The following is a 7,409-nucleotide window of genomic DNA, read 5'->3' as shown; positions in this document are numbered from 1 at the left end:
TTTTTTTTTTGAGACAGAGTCTTGCTCTGTCGCCCGGGCTGGAGTATAGTGGCCAGATCTCAGCTCACCGCAAGCTCCAACTCCCGGGTTTACGCCATTCTCCTGCCTCAGCCTCCGGTGTAGCTGGGACTACAGGCGCCCGCCACCTCGCCCGGCTAGTTTTTGTATTTTTTTTAGTAGAGACGGGGTTTCACCGTGTTAGCCAGGATGGTCTCGATCTCCTGACCTCGTGATCCGCCCGTCTCGGCCTCCCAAAGTGCTGGGATTACTGGCTTGAGCCACTGCGCCCGGCCACATAGCAATTCTTAACCAGAATGATGCAGCCATGGAAGCATGGTGAACACTTCCCAGCTATGCTGTGAGCACCTCAAAGATTTGATGCTGGCTGGGCCTGGTGGCTCATGTCTGCAATCCCAGCACTTTGGGAGGCCAAGGCAGGCAGATCATTTGAGATCAGGAGTTCAAGACCAGCCTGGCCACCTGACCAATATGGTGAAACCTCATCTCTACTAAAAATACAAAAATTAGCCAGGCAGGGTGGTGAGCGCCTATAATCCCAGCTACTTGGGAGGCTGAGGCAGGAGAATCACTTGAACCCATGAGGCAGAGGTTGCAGAGAGCAGAGATCACACCACTGCCTGACAGAGCAAGATTCCATCTCAAGAAAAAAAAAAAAAAGATTTGATGCCATGCTTTGACTAATGTGCAGAATTTATTTCTGCTCTGAGTTTATGTATTGATAAGATAACACTGTTGGTTTCAGATCATGTTTAGTCAGACATGCTTGGTACCAGCAACAGGAGAAAATGTAGTTTAACACTAATCTGGCACCAAAGAAATATTTATGCTTATTGAAATGTGAGATTTTGCCTTATGGATATGTAAGAAAGTCTGCTCAGAGCAATACACATTCTTACTCAAACCAAGACAGAACTGAAGGATAGATAAGTGAAGAGTACAACTAAATGCCTTTGTCGTTAATGAAAGGCATTATGATTCAGTAGTAGCAATTGTGTGGTCATCATTAGTGACTTGTTCAATGCTCCTTTGAGTCTCTGAATTCCTTTCAAGTGTGCCTCCTGAAACTCTATAGTGGTAACTTCTTACAAAATGGAAAGAACTACCACAGTAACGTAACCAAAAGATTTGGGGCAAAAAGATTTTATCCTTCCCAATCAAGGCACCAGGACTGGTCCCTGGAAGGCTCCCCATATGAGAAATTCATAATGATGCTGGGTGCTGTTTGCTCCAGAATAGGATGAAAATAGTTAGCACTCTGACTTCCATTCTCGAGAGGCTAACCCCACATAGCACTTACTGGTCTCAGAGAAGGAAAGTAAGACTTGAACAAGTCCTGCTGGGTCCACATCATCGCCTTTCCCCTCACCTACATTATGAAGAATGTTAAGTGCCAGCAGTAGCTCTTCATAATGAAAGCTTCTCTTTCCTCCAGAAATCTAGACAAAATGTCTTCTCTACGAAAGAGTTACTGCTTCACAACTCAATTTTTAAAATGCTTGTTGAACAATTACTATTTTCCTCATACCTTTAAAAATACAATAGAGGTATTAAAAAAACCTCTTTTCTCAAGAATAGAAAGGTATATAATATTTGGGGAAGACATAGGACATAACTAGACTTGTGATATGTATATAATAAAGGCCTAATATTCAGGTCAAATGTATAGGACACACAATGAGTGCTATAGAGGGGTCAGAAAGGAAGGCATCAATTATGACAAGAGTTGATAGAGGGAATTTTCATGAAGATTCTACAGAATAGTGTAAATAATTGATGGCTTTGAGATTCAAATTCGATTACTACTTATTGAGTATTTACCATGTCCCAGATAGCAAACTATGAACTGTAACAAAATTATTATAATTTTGCAAAAAAAACAAAGACTGGAAGAAAACTTGAAAAAATGTGTATGGATGATATATGATGGTTTATCATCATGATGGTGATGACCGGTGATGATTTTATTTCTTCTAAAAGTTTTTCTTTGTTAGTATTTTGTATTGTGCATGCAATAAGTAATGAAAAAGAATTTGTAAGATTTGGGCATATAAGAAGTAATGAAAACTGTTTTATAATTGGAGAAGATATGGTATGCAAAAAACATGAGAGATAATTAATACATCATGTGCTGCAGACAACGGGGGGTTAGAGTGAGACAGGGTCATATTACAAGAAACTTTGACTGTTTCACAGAGGAGTTTGTGTTTAACCATATCTACAATGGGAATCTCTTAAAGTTCCTGAGATGAAGGAGTCATTGAAAGGCGATATTTAGAAAGATTACTCTTGCAACATACAGTGAATATTTCAGCCAAGAGAGATTAGACATAAAAGAATCACAAATAAAGGACTGAAGTATGAGGAATGTGAGCAACTGAAGGGTTGGACTAGAATCACAGTGGAAGAGATAGAATCTGAACCCAGGTCTGTCTGTCTGTCCAAATCCCAGGATTCTTCTGCTTTTTTTTTTTTTTTTTTTTTTTTTTAAGAGACAGGGCACTGCTGTGTTGCCCAGGCTGATCTTGAACTCCTGGCCTCAAGCAATCCTCCCATCTCAATCTCCCAAAGTGCTGGGATTATAGGCATGAGCCACTGCACCGGCTGATTATTCTACTTCACACACCTGTCACATTTGGAACCAGATGAACCTTGATTCTACTCTACTCCTTCCCCACTTTCAAACTCCTCCACCAATTTGTTCCTGAGAACCTGGGGCACAACCTTAGGATATCCACCTGCAAACCAAAACTTTCTTTGAAGTAGCAGATTTTATCTTTGCAATTCAAGCAACACTTTTATTTTCTTATATTGTGTATTCATATTTGTTTTAATATAAAATTAATATTTAGAATTTTATCGAGTAAAATTAACAAGTACGATCATGCACTGTGCAACATTTCAGTCAATGATGGACTGCATATATGAGCTATCTTAAGTGATTCCTTAAAACTAGCAGTTTTACTACATACATAGAGTTTAAAAAGCAGTTTTACTATTCACAATAGAGAAGGCATGGAATCAACCTAAATGCCCATCAATGATAGACTAGATAAAGAAAATGTGGACCAGGCACGGTGGCTCATGCCTGTAATCCCAGCACTTTGGGAGGCCGAGGTGGGTGGATCACAAGGTCAGGAGATCAAGACCATTCTGGCTGACATGGTGAAACCCTGTCTCTACTAAAAATACAAAAATTAACTGGGTGTGGTGGCATGTGCCTGTAATCCTAGCTACTCAGGAGGCTGAGGCAGGAGAATCGCTTGAACCAGACATTCAGAGGTTACAGTGAGCTGAGATCGCACTGCTGCACTCCAGCCTGCTGACAGAGCGAGACTCCATCTCAAAAAAAAAAAAAAGAAAAGAAAAGAAAGAAAGAAAGAAAGAAAGAGAAAGAAAGAAAGAAAGAAAGAAAGAAAGAAAGAAAGAAAGAGCGATACATACACCATGGAATACTGTGCAGCCACAAAACAATGAGATCATGTCTTCTGCAGGAACATGATTGGATCTGAAGGCCATTATCCTTAGCAAACTAACACAGGAACAGAAAACCAAATACTATATGTTCTCACTTATAAATGGCAGCTAAATGATGAGAACACATGGACACACAGAGGGGAGCAACACACACTGGGGCCTTTTGGAGGGTTGAGGATGGGAAGAGGGAGAGGATTAGGAAAAATAACTAATGGGTACTAGGCTTAATATCTGGGTGATGAAATAATCTGTACAACAAACCCCTATGACACAAGTTTGTCTATGTAACAAACCTATACTTGTACCCCTGAATTTAAAATAAAAGTTTAAAAAGAAGATTATAGCATTTTTACCTTACCTTTTCTGTATTTAGATATGTTTAGGTGTTGTGTTACAATTGCCTACGGTATTCAGTATAGTAACATGCTATGCAGGTTTGTATCCTAGGAGCAATGGGCTATATCATATAGCCTAGGTATGTAGTAGACTATTCTAGCTAGACTGTTTAGGTACACTCTATGATGTTCACACAATGATGAAATCACCTAGCAATGCATTTCCCAGAATCTGTCCCCACTGTTAAGCAATGCATGACTGCATATTCTATTTTAATTATACATGGGCTGAGAAAGCTCTCCTTCAGCTACTGCAAATAAGTGATAATCAGGCCCTTTTTAAAAGTTTATTTACTTATATTTGGAGACAGAGTCTCGCTGTGTCACCCAGGCTGAAGTGCAATAGTACAATCTTGGCTCACTGCAACCTCAACCTCCTGGGTTCAAGCCATTCTCCCACCTCAGCCTCCCAAGTAGCTGGGATTACAGGTGTGTGCCATCACTCCCAGCTAATTTTTGTATTTTTAGTAGAGATAGGGTTTCATCATGTTGGCCAGGCTGGTCTCAAACTCCTGACCTCAGGTGATCCGCCTGCCTTGGCATCTCAAAGTGCTGAGATTACAGGCGTGAGCCACCGCACCTGGCCCAGGCTCTTTTTAAATCCCACAGAGAATGATCAAAATCTTCTAGATCATATGATTCTATGTTAGTAAGAAAGTTATGTCATATAGTTTAGATATAATCTTTTTAAAAAGTCTGATCATTGGTTCTACTCTTATAGGGCTGCAGAGAGTGGAGATGGAGGGAGCAGCACAAAATCTGAAACAACTCACATGACGTCCTACAGAGAATATCGTCCCACCAGTTAAGAAAACTTGGTTCTAGTGAGTACAATGATCAGGAGGATGTCAAAAATAAAATAAAATAAAAGAGGTAGATGAAGACTGAGATTAAAGACATAGAATGAAGAAAGGATCAATAGGATTTGGTAACAGAATGATACAAGATAATTTTAAAAAGAAAAAAATAAAAGGAGAAGAAGTTGATGACTCCCAGTGTAGGTGACTGGGAGAAACTTCAGTAACATCTTTAACAAAAATGGCAAAAAGTCCAGAAGTTTGCTGAAGAGAAAAAGCGAGTTCAATATTATTTATGCTGCCCTTCAAACAATAACAGAAGTCAAGTGGAAATGTCTCAAGAAATACATTTGGAGTCAACACTAAAATGTTGAGCGTTTAAGATAGAATATTGTTTCCCAGGAAGCAAGCAGTGCAAGCATGGAGAGGAGATTTTGAAGTTGGACGGTGATGTGCTGGCTCTGATTCAGCTGAACCCCAGGGAGAAGCAGCAGGTGCATGGCCTGCAAGGAAATCGTTCTGGAGAGAAGCAAGTAATAAGGAGTGTAAAATCTGGCACAAATGTAAATGTGAATAAAGACAGGGGAAATACCAAGATTTGGGTAAGATAAAGGTAATTGCTAACTTTAAGAAAAGTGGTTTCAATAGTGTAATGGGAATAGAGTGATATGAACGAGAATTTAGGAGAAATGGTGGTAAGCCACTGATGGGTAATGGAAGCTGTGAACATTTTTAGAAAATTCAGTGAAGTAATAGCCATCAGTGTTTTATAATAATCGTAATCTATCTAAATGAATTGCAACTTCCAGTAACAATTCAGGAGCAATACATAAGAGGTATCGATAGTGCCATATTATTGCAATTACATTGTTTCAGCAACGGTTAAAAAAAACGTGTAAATCCAAATGGAAACTCTTGATACACACATTTTTCTGAGGAACACCAAAAATTATCTCTGAACTAGAAACAATACACATCTCTCTGGGTGCTTTCCATTTCAACTGAAAAAATGTGAGAATTTGAACCAGACGATTTAGTAACCCTCTTTCTGGTACACAGAATGATTCTATGCTTTTATCAATATCCAAGTCTAAACAGAAGCAAAGTCCATGGTGAGAACTTTTATTAGTGATAAATTGCAATACAAGATACTCTGGAAAAATGGAGAACATCAGTGTTGGTACCAAAGGCTTCATAATCCAACACTTAATAGTTAGATATTCAGGATATTGAAGTTGCATATGTGGTGAAGTCTCACAATCTAGCTGCATTTATTACATAGGACACACATTGAGCATGACATTTATGTACTTATGTGTACATAAATATGGATTGATTGGTAAATTTATAGTTGATATTTACTAAGGAACTCATTGAAGTCCAGCCACTTTAATAGACCCCTAATGTTGAAATTAAACCAAAATAGTCCCTTTGATTTGTGAAAGAACCTTTTGGGTTTTTTTGTTTTAGAGATGGCGTCTCGCCATGTTTGCCAGGTTCGTTTTGAATTCATGGTCTAAAGCGATCCTCCCGCCTCGGCCTCCCAAAGTGCTGGGTTACAGGTGTGAACCACTGTGTCTGTCCTGTATAACCTTTTGTTTCTGCTGTGCCTCTTTTAGTAAATGAAGTAAATTATACTGTTCATTCCAACAAAAATTACCTTTTTTGATGTGGTTGTTTATGTTGAACTATAAGCATTTGCCAAACTTTGTTGAACAGAGAAGTTCAAAATGGCAACACAATTCCAGTAAAAAGCAAAGTTATGGCCAAGCTCAATAAAGAAAGTAACCTAGAAAGAACCCCTAATACATTAGCAGGGAGACTTTGGGGAGCGTAGCTTTATGTTAGGCTAACAAAAAGTAGGCCTATTACAATTACAATACCTCAACTGAAGAAAAATTGCCATTATTTTACCTTTTTCTTGTGCTTTCAATTAAAAACTGGCTTTAGAAGAGATGAGCCTTCTTTCTTAAAAATATATATCTTTCTATGGGTGTTAGGATGAAAATATACAACACACATACATACACAGGCTGATGATGCTGAATTTAAGAAGAAAACTAGGGAAATATATCAGAACCCTTGGAAATATAAACATCTTGTCAGTAAAATATCCAGATGGAGGTGGGGCGCGGTGGCTCACACCTGTAATCCCAGCACTTTGGGAGACCAAGGCAGGTGGATCACGAGGTCAAGAGATGGAGACCATCCTGGCCAACATGGTGAAATCCCGTCTCTACTAAAAATACAAAAATTAGCTGGATGTGGTGGTGCACACCTGTAGTCTCAGCTACTCAGAAGGCTGAGGCAGAAGAATCACTTGAACCCGGGAAACAGAGGTTGCAGTGAGCCGAGGTGGCACTACTGCACTCCAGTCTGGTGATAGAGTAAGACTCTATCTCCAAAAAAATAAATAAATAATAATAAAAGAAAAAAATATATCCAGAAGGAGACCTCAGAATCTGCACTCAATAAAGTAACTAGGTAATTGTATTTATAAAATAAACTGTCTCAATTTATACTACAAAAATAATCATCACATAATTACATCCTAACATTTTGGAGGCTTTTATAACTCTTTAAAATTCATGTGCAGTATTTGGACCAATCAGGTAAAACGTTACAAATATTATATTTGCAATTACTTTCCACTATATTTTTCTTCTGAAAAACTACTCTGTTTGCAGAATTCAAGCAGCTTTGGCTGCTTGAAATCCTGAAA

The sequence above is a fragment of the Piliocolobus tephrosceles genome, chromosome 1 (genome assembly GCF_002776525.5).
Source record: "Piliocolobus tephrosceles isolate RC106 chromosome 1, ASM277652v3, whole genome shotgun sequence".
In the NCBI taxonomy this organism is placed as follows: Eukaryota; Metazoa; Chordata; class Mammalia; order Primates; family Cercopithecidae; genus Piliocolobus; species Piliocolobus tephrosceles.
The sequence above is the reverse complement of the archived record's forward strand: the minus strand, read 5'-3'. Positions refer to the sequence as shown.